At 42.2% G+C, this 13,616-nt stretch overlaps 1 long non-coding RNA gene across 2 annotated transcripts; it reads left to right on the forward strand.

Moving 5' to 3' along the window:
* Positions 1 to 495: 495 nt before the first annotated feature.
* LOC134351064 (uncharacterized) lies at positions 496 to 12,641 on the forward strand. Of its 2 annotated transcripts, none has more exons than XR_010019060.1 (3): positions 496 to 1,723; positions 3,185 to 3,378; positions 10,732 to 11,216. It is a non-coding gene; the product is annotated as an uncharacterized LOC134351064 (long non-coding RNA). The 2 variants fall into 2 exon arrangements; XR_010019059.1 differs by lacking the exon at positions 496 to 1,723 and adding an exon at positions 12,442 to 12,641 and having other exon boundaries at positions 2,827 to 3,378; positions 10,732 to 10,821.
* Positions 12,642 to 13,616: the final 975 nt, after the last annotated feature.

The raw sequence follows: 13,616 nt of genomic DNA on the forward strand, positions 1-13,616 counted from the left end.
TGTTCACTAAAAGGAACGCCTAAATATATTTCATGCTTTTTATGAAGTTCAAATGAGTGAAGTTACTTTAGTAAGAAGTGTTTGGAAAGGGAACCTTAGAGATCCTGTGATTGGCATCCCCATCAGCCAATCAGTGGCCCTGTCATTTTGGGCGCGGGATCTGGCAGCAGCCGGTGATTGACAGTAGCACCAGCCATTCCAAAAGAGAATTAATTCTTAAACGCAATTTGAAAACTCATCTTGGAAAGCAATAGCATATTGCATCTGTGCATTAGCATTATAAACATTGCATCTCTTCAGTTTGCTCTCAGAATTCTTCCTGCAAGATAAGCACGCAACGATAGTGATTCATAACTTAACGAATGTTAGCTGATTATTATGTTGACCATCTTTAAAAGATTGCTTTTTTAAATTTCGTGTTAGCCAGATTTTAAATGTACATTTGCATTAACTTTATGTATACAAAATAAACATTTGGTTCCGCAACAGGTTGTCTTTTAGGCAGTTTGCGCCATCTGGTCCTCCCAGTTGGGAACTGTGTACAGTAAGGATAAGCAGCGGAAGGTTTACGGATTTAAAAATGCGCCACAACCACGCCTTTTCAAAGGGAAGAACTGATCCACTTCTTAACATGTTTAAATTTGATTTCTTGAAATTTGCATTGGCACCTTTACTCAAATTTTAATTTCCTGTTTCCTCAGGATTTTCCGGAGCAGTCAGTCAGATACGCGCCTTTGCTCCTTATCTCTTGACTATAAGATCGATCAATTGCAAGAAACAAGCCAGAGAAATTTAGCGGATTGAGCAGCATCTAAGGAGGGAGAGGGATTTTTTTGATATTTTGACTGGGTTGACATGGAGTTTCTCCAGCGGATTATTTGTTGCTCTAGATTCCAGCATTTGCTGTTTTCTTGTGTTTCAATCAACTGTAGTTCAGAAATTTTTAACTAAAGCAGCATTTGCGAAGACAGCACTAAAGTGTGAAGAAATATTTTCGGATTACACTCCTGGTTAGCCCAGATGTTGAAATAATGCCCTATTTTATTTTGGGCTTCTGTCACCACAGAATATACTGTAGTTCCTCTATATTTTCCCTAGTGAATTATTTCATTGTTTCAAACACTGCTATTAACAGATTGCTGACCTGTTTAAACTCTCTGCAATTGGAGGTATCTGATATGGGCAATACAGGATGTCCAGAGGCTGGAGATCTGACCTCATGTTCCTTGCAACTGTCAAAAAGATGGGTTTATAGCAGACACACTCTCACAGGCTCGCTACTCAGCTTTGGAGCAATTAGACGACTGCAAAACATATGTTAGGCCACTGTTTATGATTACAGCTCAGCGTTTAACACCATCATTCCCTCGGAACTAATAACCAAGCTTGAAAATCTGAGCTTCTGTAATTAGATCCTTGACTTCCTTACACTCAATGAAAATGGGCAGTAGCATCTCATCATTGACTATCAACACAGGGATGTGTGCTTAGCAAACTGCTCTACATTAGTGACTGGCAAAGCACAGCTCAAAGGCTTTCTGTAAATTCACTGATTACACCACTGTTTGTAGAATCTCAAATATCTACGAGGAGGCTTACAGGAGCGAGATAGATCAGCTGGATGAGTGGTGTCACAGCCACAACCCAACTGATCGTGGACTTCAGAAAGGGAAAGTTGAGAGAACACACACCAGTTCTCATTGAGATGTGAGTGGTGGAAAAGGTGACAGCTTTTTTGCATTAACTTCATGTGAACAAAATAAACATATGGTCCCTCAACAGGCTCTCTTTTTAGACAGTTTACACCATCTTAACCTATTGGATATCGAAATGCATGGATAGAGTAGATGCAGAGAGTATGTTTCCATTAGTAGGAGAGCCTAGAATCCGAGGGCACGGCCTCAGAATGAAGGGACATTTCTTTAAAACTGAGGTAAAGAAGAATTTCTTCTGCCAGAGGGTGATGAAGCGGTGGAATTCCAGAGGACTGTGGAGGCAAAGTCATTGGGTATTTTTAAGGCGTGTCACATGTACCAAGATACGGGTGGCGGGGTGGAGATACGTCGCTACCCAAGGAAGTGTAAGGCCCTCCTTCCCTCCGCTAGCCTGCAGGTCACCCTTGGGCAAGGTGTAGCACCTGCTTAGCCCCCCAGATCAGGGTCACGTGAAGCCATGGGAGCAGGTGGTGCATATCACAAGTCCTGGTTATGTGACCACTGACGTCAGGCAGACAATCTCTGAAGAGTATTGATAATGACTGGGGTCACCCATCCTGTAAAGACACTGCCCAGAAGAAGGGAATGGCAAACTACTTCTGTAGAAAAATTTGCCAAGAACAGTCATGGAAAGACCACGATTATCCACGTCATACAACATGGCACGTTACGAATGAACGAACCAAGACGTGGTGAAAACTTAGTTTGTGTGTCATCCATACATCAAGGTAGTCCAAAAGGAAAACAATAACAGAATACAGAAGATAGTGTACAGTTACAGAAGGGCCATGACAAGATAGATTGAGAGATCAAGAGTTCTTCTTTATTGCATAAGACTCTTTATTGCATATGGCTTGTTCAAGAGTCATATAGCAGCAGGGTAAAAGCTGTCTTTGAGCCTGTTGATACATGTCTCAAGCTTCATCTTGTAACACATGAAATGCTAGAGGAACTCAGCAGGTCAGGCAGTATCTAGGGCGAGGAATAAAGAGTCTCTGCTTTCCCTTCTTCCCCCCACCCCTTTACTTACCAGTCCTGATGAAGGGTCTCAACCTGAAATGTCAACTCTTTGCTCCTTTCCATATCATAGATTCTGCCTGACCTGCTGAGTTCCTCTAGCATTTTGTGCGCATTACTCTTGGATTTCCAGATCTGCAGAATCTCATGTGTTTTTGTATCTTGTGTCTGATGGAAGGAGGGGGGAAGAGGAGAAGAGAGAATTAATCAAAATCAGGTTTCATATCAATGGCACATGTTGTGAAATTTGTTAACTTTGTGGCATCAGTACAATGCAATACATAATAATAGAGAGAAAAAGATATATATATAAATAAGTAGTGCAAAAAAATAACAAATAAACAAAAAAGTAGTGAGATAGTGTTCATGGTTTCAATGTCCATTCAGAAATCAGATGGCAGAGGAGAAACAGCTCTTCCTGAACATTGAATGTGTTTCTGTACTTCCTTCAGGCTCCTGTACCTCCTTCCTGATGGTAACAATGAGAAGAGGACAGGACTCCTTACAAAATGCAGCCGCTGTCTTGCCTTCTTTATGGTTGCATCGATGTGACTGTGTTGGAGGGGTCTTTGATTATGTTGACTGCTTTTCTAAGGCCGAGAGAAGTGTAAACTGAGTCAATGGAGGGGAAGCTACTCTGACCAAGGTGAGAGAAGTTATGGTAATGTATTATTCCTAATTATTCTTTTACTAATCTGAGTTCAATCAACTCTTAACACATTGTGCCACTTCCAACACATTTAGAACCTATTCCTAAAATGTAATCTATTTGTTAGAAGCATTTTTATGTCTAATACTAGAGGGCATCTATTTAAGGTGAGAGTGGATAAGGAGGTGTACTGGGCAAGTTTTTCTTACCACAGTGTGGTGGGCACCTGGAATGCACTATTAGTGGTGGTAGTAGAGACATACCGTTATATGATAGAGACATTTAAATGACTTTTAGATAAGCATGTGAATATGTAAAGAATTGAGAGGTATGGACATTGTGTCGCAGAAGGGATTAAATTACTCGTATAGTTAGTTCAGCATATCGTGGGCCACAAAGCCTGTTCCTGTGCGGTACTGTTCTACGTTCTGTTCTATTTTTATCTCCATGTGGCAAGGAGTGACCACAGGTTTCTCACAATTTTCCATCTGGAGGAGGTGCTAAACAGTATTCCTGCCAAAAGAGAAGAGCATCTTACAAAATATAAACTGGAGATGCACATTGTCTTAAAACTCTGATGCAGTTCTGAGCGGTCACTGGCTTCACCAACCAGGCAGAATTCTTTGATGAACTGGCAAACCTCTTACCCGCAAAGACCTCTCTGTTGGTCTGTTCACCCCCTGCAGTCCTCTTTAATGCTCAGCACTGCTGGCAAACCAGCTGACTTCCTGGTACTGCACCCCACAATGAGTGGCCTTCCTTTCAATTCTGGCAGCTCACCAATATGATTGAAAATGGGCTTTGCCAGATTATTAGTCAATGGTGTCCAATAATCACAATGAATGACTCCCACTGCTCGCACTCACACCACCAATGAGAAATCAGAACTTGCTGGAAAACCTCTGCAGGATGTGTCAAAGTTGGAGCATTGATCATCACTGCTGATCACTGTAAGGGTGTTAAAAGTTACTGGGAGAATGGGGTTGAGAGGGATAACAAATCAGCCATGATGGAATGATGGAGCAGACTCCACCATTGCCGAATGACCTAATTCTGCTCCTACATCTCATGGTCTTATTCACCCTATCACAGAAACTCTCTTTTTCTACATACACCTTTCCCATTTTCTTCTGACACAAAACTAGCTTTCATTCATTTCATTTCCAGTTCTGCCAAAAGGTCACCGACTCAAAACATTGATTTTTTCTTCAATCAACAGATTCTTCTTGACACAATGACATTTTCGTGGATTCACAGAAAAATACAGCACAGAAGCAGGCTTTTTAGTCCATGCAGTCTGTGCCGAACCATTTAAACTGCCAACTCCCATTGACCTGCACCTGGACTATAGCCCTCTGTACCCCTACCATCCATGTACCTATCCAAACTTCTGTTAGGTGTTGAAATCAAGCTCGCATGCACCACTTATGCTGGCATTTCATTCCGCACTGTCACGACCTTCTGAGTGAAGCAGTTTCCCCCCTTGTTCCCCTTAAGCTTTTCACCTTTAAATCATGACCTCTAGTTGTGGTCTCACCCAAACTCAGTGGAAAAAGCCTTCTTGCATTTACCCTATCTATACCCCTTATAATTTTGAATACCTCTATCAAAACTCCCCTCAATCTTCTACATTCTAGGGAATAAAGTCCTAACCTATTCAATCCTTCCTTATAACTCAGGTCCTCCAGTCCCAGCAACATCCTTGTAAATATTCTCTGTAGTCTTTCAACCTTATTTACATCTTTCCTATAGGTAGGCAACCAAAACTGCACACAATACTCCAAATTAGGCTTCCTTGATGTCTTATGCAACTTCAACATAACATTCCATCTCCTGTACTCAATATTTTGATTTATGAAGGCAAACGCTTTCTTTACGACCCTCTCTACCTGTCCGCCATTTACAATGAATTATGGGCCTGTATTTCCAGATCCCGCTGATCTACCCATTCCTCAAGTGTTTTCCAGCTGTTTTCCTTTTGATTTTGTTTCAGATTTCCTGTATCTACAGTTTTTTTGATTTTTGAATACAGACAGTTCCCAGGTTATGACAGGGTCTGTCTCCAAGAACTGTTCATAACCCAAACTGTTCATAAGACCATAAGACATGAACAAAGACAGTGCATGGGAGAGGGTCACAGAGGCAGCAGTGGTAGGAGGGTGAGCAAGCATGGGAAGAGCAGCCACCAGAGTGAACGAGTGAGTCTGCTCAATGCTTCTGGGACTGCTTAGCTCCAACCAATCCCTGATTGTTGCAGCTCAGGCATGTGAGGTGGAGAGGGGAGACCAGAGACTCCCACCATCCAGGACATGCTCTCTTCTCACTGCTGCCATCAGGAAGATGGTACAAGAGCCTCAAGACTCACACCACCAGGTTCAGGAACAGTTACTACCCCTCAACCATCAGGCTCTTGAACCAAAGAGAATAACTTCACTCAGCTTCGTTTGCCCCATCAATGAAATGTTCCCACAACCAATGGACTCTCTTTGAAGGACTCCTCATCTCATGTTCTCAATATTTATTGATTATTTATTTATTATTATTATTATTTCCTATTTTTGTATTTGCACGGTTTGTTATCTTCTGCACTCTAGTTGAACGCCCTGGTTGGGCAGACTTTCATTGATTCTGTCATGGATTTATTCTATAGATTTATTGAGTATACCCAAAAGAAAATGAGCCTCAGTGTTGCATATAGTGACATATATGTACTTTGATAATAAGATTTACTTTGAGCTTTGAAAGTACTCATATATGCCTGTTCCCACTCAGGAGAAGGTGACTACAGCCCTGCAATAGCCAGCAAATCCACTCCATCTATCCTGGTGGCTTCCCAAATGCTCATTCATTTGTATGACATGTTCATAAGCCAGATGTTCATGGTATGGAAAAATCAATGCCCAGAAACAGAATAGACTACCAAAAGTGATGGATACAGGTTAGTCCCTCACAAGCAAAGCCTAAAGTACACTTACATGGAGCACTGCCACGAGAACTTAAAATCCATCATCAAAGGCTCCCATCATCCAGGCCATGCTATCTTCATGCTGCTACCTTCAGGCAAGAGGTGCAGAAGTCTTAGGTCCTACACCACCACGTTTTGAAACAGTCATTACCCTTCAACCATCAGGCTCCTGAATTGGCGTAGATAACTTTACTCACTTCAACACTGAACTGATTCTAAAACTTACAGATGCACTTTCAGAAACTTTACAACTCATGTTCTCGATATTAGATTTTTTTGCACAGTGTGCCTTCTTTTGCATATTGGTTATTTGTCAGTTTTTATTTATGTATAGATTTTCATCATTTCTGTCATATTGTTTTATTTTTCCTCTAAATGCCTGCAAGAAAATGAATTTCAAGATGGTATATGGTATATATGCATACTTTGATAATAAATTTACTTTGAACCAGGGGAGCATCAGTAGTCAGCAATGACCTTCATGATGCCCATGTAACAGTTTTATCTGATCTTTATTGGGGAATCAGCTCAGTCATTTCTGGTCTCATCAGAGCCCTTTCTCCTCCATTAACAGGGTACGTAGATTTCTGTGCAAGAAAATTGACGAAGCTTATGTCGAGGAAAGGCACTGAAGTTGCAATGGATTTAAGGCAAGGTTGTTGCCAAAATTTTAATTATGAAGGGAGATCGACTATGGCGGAATTATTTTCTTTGAGACAAAGGCTGATGAGGGATTTAAATGAGTAGGGTGAGATTATGAGAAGCCTAGGTCGAGTGAGAAGGAAGGCATATTTTTCTTAACGCTGAGGTCAGTAACTAGGGGTCAGGATCACAGGAAAGCGCAGGAATAAAACTTTCATGCAATGAGTGTGCATCCTGGAGTTCATCTACTGTATGTTTCAAAAGAGCAGTTGATGTGCCATTATTAACAGGGCTACCAAAACAAAAGAGATAAGTCTATGGAAATGCAAGAGCTGGCCCAAGGCATTCCATTTGCTGAGGCAGGATTAGGGTCCTGCAGGTTGGTTTAAGAACCTGGTTCTTGTGGGAAAGCAGCTGTTCCTAAACCTGCTTGCGCAGGACTTCAGGGTCCTGATGAAAAGGTTTGTCCCAAAACTGCTTACTCTTTTCCATAGATGCTGCCTGACCTGCTGCATCCTTCCATCATTTTATGTGTGTTGGTCTGTACCTGACAGTAGCAGCAAGAAGAGGGCAACACCTGAATGGTGGGGGATCTTTGGTGATAGATACCTTATTCTTGAGGTAGCATCTCTTGTAGATATTATCAATAGTGGAAGGGTTATTCCCATGATGGACCAGGCTGTGACCACAACCATTCTGTGTTCTTATATGTTCAAATTGTCATACAAGGCCATAATGCAACCTATCAGGATACTTCCAACGGTGCATCTGTAGAAGCTTCTTAGAGTATTTGGTGACATACCAGGGCGGCAGGTTGGAGGTACATCACTACTAAAGGAAGCGTATTATCAGAGTACATAGTGGATGTAAGTGCCACTGGGCAATAGTCATTTAGATAGGTTACTGCACTCTTCTTGGGCACTAGTATGATTGAAACCTGCTTGAAGCAGTGGGTACCACACACTGCCGGAGTGAGAGGTTGAGGTATCCGTGAAATACACCAGCTAGTTGGTTGGCACAGGTTTTCAGTACTCGGCCAGGTACTCATTCTGGACCGGGTGGTTTCCTGAGATTCCCCCTTATGAAAGCAGCCTGCGTGCCATCTTCAGATAGTGAGATCAAAGGATTATCAGGAGATAGGGGTGTGTGCAATGGTTCCTTCCTGTCCTGGTGGTCAAGACGAGCATAGAAGGTGCTCCTTCCCTGTTCTAGCCTGCATGTCACCCTTTGACAAGGTGTGGCTGATGCCAGGTAGACAATCTCTGAAGAGTTTTGATAATGGCTGGGGTCACTGTCCAGAAGAAGGCAATGGCAAACCACTTCTGTAGAAAAATTTGCTAAGAACAATCAGGGTCATGGGACCTTGATTGGTTACATCATACGAAACAGCACATAATGATGATGGTGATGTACCAAATCTCCTTAAGCTTCTAAGAAAGTAGAGGTGGCTTCTTTGTGATTGCATCTTTGTACTGAGTCCAGGACATTCCAGCTCTTATGTTCTGGCCAATGAGGCCAAAATCCCTGATGTCTTCCTCACTATCCTATGATCCTATCTCTTGTGACTTGAGGAGTGGGCACACCCACAAATATCAGTTTCCATCGATTTATCTGCTGATCTCCAGCTTACTCCAGCCCTTTTAGGTTTTCTAAACCCCTATTTCCAACATACTCCTTCCATTCTGGTACAGTACTCACATACTGCACTTGAAAAACTGTTTGTAATTATGGTGCAGATCAGTGCCAGAATGAGCACCCAACCAGCAAATGGCTTCACAGAGGTCATATTGACAGTAGCATGAATTGAAAATGAAGATTGCTGTCTGATGCAACCCAGTCAATAGATTACCTGCACCCTTTAACATTCTCTAAGAACAGCAATGCAGGGAAACTTCCAAGCAAGATTTCAGTGAGAAATAGAAGAAGCTGAAGATGGAATTCAGTGTTAGCTGCTACGGGTCTGCCAAACACTAATTCATTTGAGAAAAGGATTGATTTAAAGTATGCACCTTCCTGTACATAAAGGGGCACTGTTGCTAAACACACAAACAATGAATTGTAAGAGGATCAAAATAAAAACTCAGACCATAATGTGATACTCTTCGCTGCTCAGAGCTTCCATCAGTGTTGATGCAAATTACTTGCATTTAAATTTGGGAATTGGATGGATCATATGAAAAAAGCTGAACATACACTGCTAAAGAAATGGTAGAACAAAAATTACATTTCCATTAAAGATTTCATTAAGTTATTACAGTTTCAGTCAATGTTTCTCTCTTCTTTCATTATAAGCCATTTATATAATGAAGTAGCAATTTTCACCCCTGCTCCCCCCAATCTTTCTCATCCAACTTGTTACTAACTTTATCCAAACTCACCCCAGTTCTTGTAGTTCCCACTGATCTACAATTAATCTACAGTTGCTGTTTTCATTCGAGAACACCTCAAAAAATAAAACAAAATTCACCTTTGTTACCAGCCTATCTTTCCTATCTCCACAATCTTTCTGAGCATAAAATATCCCAAGATCTCTCCATTTCTCTATTCCCAAACCAGTATCAGAATCATAATCGTTTATTATCACTGACTTGTCTCATGAAATTTGTTGTTTTACAGTGCAATACATGAAAAAATTACTATGAGTTATGGTAAGAAAAAAAGATAAATAAATGAACAGTGCAAAAAGCGAGCAAAATAGTGAAGTAGTGTTCACGGGTTCATGGACCGTTCAGAAATCTGATGTTGGAGGGGTAGAAACTGTTACTAAAACCTTGAATGTGGGTCTTCAGGTTCCTGCACCTCCTTCCTGATGGTAGCAATGATACATGGACACGTTCTGGGTGGTGGAGGTCCTTAATGATGGATGCCACTTTTTTGAAGCATCGCCTTTTGAAGATGTCCTCCACAGTGGCGATGCTAGTGCTCAAGATGGAGGTGATTGAGTTTCCAACTGTCTGCAGTTTATTCCGATGACACATCCATGCCAGATGGTGATACACAGTACATCTGTAGAAATGTGCTCGAGCCTTTGGTGAAATACCTTGAGCATCCCTAAGATTTTTTTCACTGTCAACAGTCTACACAATCTGAACTTTTGGAATTTTCAAAATATAAATTGTCTTTCCTCCATGTATTAATATTACCCAGTGTTGCCCAATGTTAATTCTTCTCACATTTATTGGGAAATTCTGGAACACATTATTCAGGAAGTGGCAACAGAACTGTTAGAAATGCATTATGTGTTCAGACAAAGTCAACACAGTGTTATGGAAAGGAGATTATGTTTGACAAATTTTGAAAAGTGCTTTGAGGAATTTCACCAGCAGGTTGGACAAAGGGGAAACAGTGGATGTATTGAATTGGATGCAAGAAAGGCGTTGGCTGTGTTTCTCAGAGGATGGAGGGAAGGTTGGTTCACTGACCAAAAATACTAAGTCAGTATTAATTTTTGGGCATTTAAACCAGTGACTGTTGATCAAGATTCAATTCCCATCACTGTTTGTAAGGAGTTTGTACATTCTCCCTGTGACCTCCAGCTGCCCTGGTTTCCTCCAACATTCCAAAAATGTGTAGGTCAGAGTTAGTGAATTGTAGGCATGCTATCCTGGCACTGGAAGCATGACGACACTTTTGGGCTAGCCCCAGCCCAATCTTCAGACTGTTTTGATCAATGACAATCAGCACATTTCACTGCATGTTTCAACGCTACATATGACTAATAGGCTAATATTTAATATTTTCAGGTGCTCAAACCATAGCTAGTGCGATGTCACAGAAATCAGTGCTGGGACCTTAGCCGTCACATTGTTTTGATGTCACCCTATTGCTGTTATGTAAGTTGCATAAAGAGTGAATACTTCATTAATAAGGTTTACAGAGCAGTGCTGTTGGGTTTTCCTGAGTAATGTTGGACTGACACTGGCGGCTCTAATGAGCATTCCATATTGGTGCCTTGGCTTGCTCCTGCAAGTGCCACCAATAAACTCTATAGATGCAACCTTTGCAACTTTAACGGTGACAAAACACAATGCAAGCAACTCTCTTCCAGTCATTGGGGAGTGTCACAATGGAATAAATGGTGCCCTAGATAGGCTGGTGATGAGCAGTGTGCCCAGGAGGCATTATTTTTATGAAAGGGCCAAACAGACCCAAGAGGGTTCAGCCTGACACAAGACTGTGGGGAAGGGTTGCATAAGGACACGAGTGCCTGCACTTTGACCATGCTGAATTGTTGGTGCCCATTTTGCCAGCTCCGATTGGGTCCTGGTCAAGATGGCACCAAGTTGCAAAGTCTGTCGATGGCTCAGACTTACCTGTTTTTTCAGGTGTGTAGGAATGGGTATGGGGGGTGAGGGGGTGGGGTAGGGGTCAAGTTATAGTTCAGGACAGGGATGAACTGGGAGTTAAAGTTCAGAGGTAATAAATGAAGAGCCTAGGCAAAAGTTCAATCCAGGTTGAAGTGCTCCGTGGTCAAACATCAGCAATCCTGGAAGTTGTGCCACAGGCACTGAGGAGACCGGTAATCCCCAGTTTGGAGACCTGGCCATACAGGCGGGACTCACCAAGGCAAGTGACTCACGGGTCATCAGGATTGGAGGTCCGTGCAGGCCCAGAGCTCAAGGCCCAAAGGTCAAATCTGTGATCAGCATCCTGGGGAGAAGTCTGAAGTTGGAGGTCTAATGTCTGTGAGTCTGAGAATAAAGGGGCAGGAATCGGTGGCCTATCCTGGGTTTGGGGACCTGTCTGGGTGTGTAAGAGGGTGGGTGGGAAGATGGATGGGAAAGTGACTTGTTTTGTTGTTATTGTTTTGCAAAATATTGTGGGCATGTTATGTTAGCAGTGAAATTTGTGGCGGTAGTTGCAGGCTGCCCCCTGTACATCTTTGGGTGTTCTGGTTGTTAGTGCAAATGACGAATTTCACTGTGTGTTTTGATGTACATCTGATAAATCAATCTGTGTATGGCGTTAACAGCCAATCAGATCCTTTTTTAAAATAAGTTCATGAAGTTAGCCAAAATATATCAAAAACAGCACCTTGGTAATTCATACCTTCAAATGTGCGCTGTAAAGTGGGCTTGTGAGGTTTCTAACAGGAGCAGACTCCACTGAATGCAGCTTAAAAATGGTCACTGTTTTTAAGTGCATTCCTCTTGACAATCAAACGCCAGCGTGAAGGAGAGAGGAACTGTAGGGAAGAGGGATTGAGCTCCCTACAGCCCCTCTCTCCCCTAGTGAAAGGCGTTTAGTATTTTTATCAGTGGGATAAATACCCTGGGGGTAAGGGAGAGGCAGGAAATTCACTGGGGCCACCACTGGAAGAACACACAAAGTGCTGAAGTCTCACCTGAAATTACTTCCCTCCAATGGATGCTGCCTGACAAGCTGAGTTTCTCCAGAATTTTCCATGTTCCTCCAGATTCCAGCATCTGTAATCTCTTATGTCTCCATCACAGGAAGAGCTAGACAGAAAGTGACTCCAGGGGTGAGAGGCCCCACTTGTTCCAGCAGTTGTAAATTTTGCATCCTCGCAGGGTAGGTCAACCACAAAAACAAATTGGAGCACGGCATTTCAGGAAATGGATACGGGATTTTGTTTTTGTTTATGCATTATGATCCTCATGCTATTGTAATCCCAATGCTATAACTTAATAAATATCAGAAGAGTTCAAGTTCAAGTTTATTGTCACTCAACCGTACACATATATACAGCTAAATGAAGAAACATTCCTCAGAGACCAAGGTGCAAAATATAGTTCATACGGTATATCAGGTATTACATATAAAATAACATGAACATAATAATGGTGGTGGTGTTTGCCATTGTGCCCAATGATGACAGGAGACCTGTGCTGGAGAGTTTTTAAAGTGGAAAAACCATTGCACTGGGGCAGTTCCACTCTCCTGAACTCAGAAGTCCGGATCCAGTGGTATAAACAAGTGTCACAAACTGGAGTCTTCTTTGCAGTGGATGACCATGATGTCAACTGTGCCAGTCATGCCCTTTGTCCTCCGCAGAGTGTTGCAGTACTGCCTTCCTGGCCTTTGGATCTCACTTAGATCTCATCTGCCCAGTCTGCCAAAGCTGACTTTGAACATCATAATACTTATTTTGATCTATTGAAAATGATATTAACAGAATTAAAAATATTCTGCAGATGTACAAATTGACATAAAGTGCATATATAAGACCATAAGATATAGGACAGAAGTAGGCCATTTGGCCCATCGAGTCTGCTCCGCCATTCAATCATGACTGATCCAATTCTTCCAGTCATCCCCACTCCCCTGCCTTCTCCCCATAACATATAGTTAAATATACAGCAGCATAATGCCACCAGTGCTGTCATGAGTAATCTGTACTGGGTCGTAGTAGGGTGTTCAGAAGCCTTACAGCCTGGGAGAAGAGGCTGTTACCCAGCCTAACAGACTTTGTTCTTATACTGTTGTGCCTTCTTCCTGATGTTAGGAGATTGTGGGACGGATGGGAGGGGACCTTGGCAATGCTGAGGGCTCTGTAAACTCAGCTGTCCTGGTATATGATTCTGGGATTAAAAGGCTTGTCATATGAATAGCATTTGATGGGTCTGAGCCTGTACTCACTGGAATTCAGAAGAATGAAGGGTGACCT

Source organism: Mobula hypostoma, chromosome 8, assembly GCF_963921235.1.
Source record: "Mobula hypostoma chromosome 8, sMobHyp1.1, whole genome shotgun sequence".
Lineage (NCBI taxonomy): Eukaryota > Metazoa > Chordata > Chondrichthyes > Myliobatiformes > Myliobatidae > Mobula > Mobula hypostoma.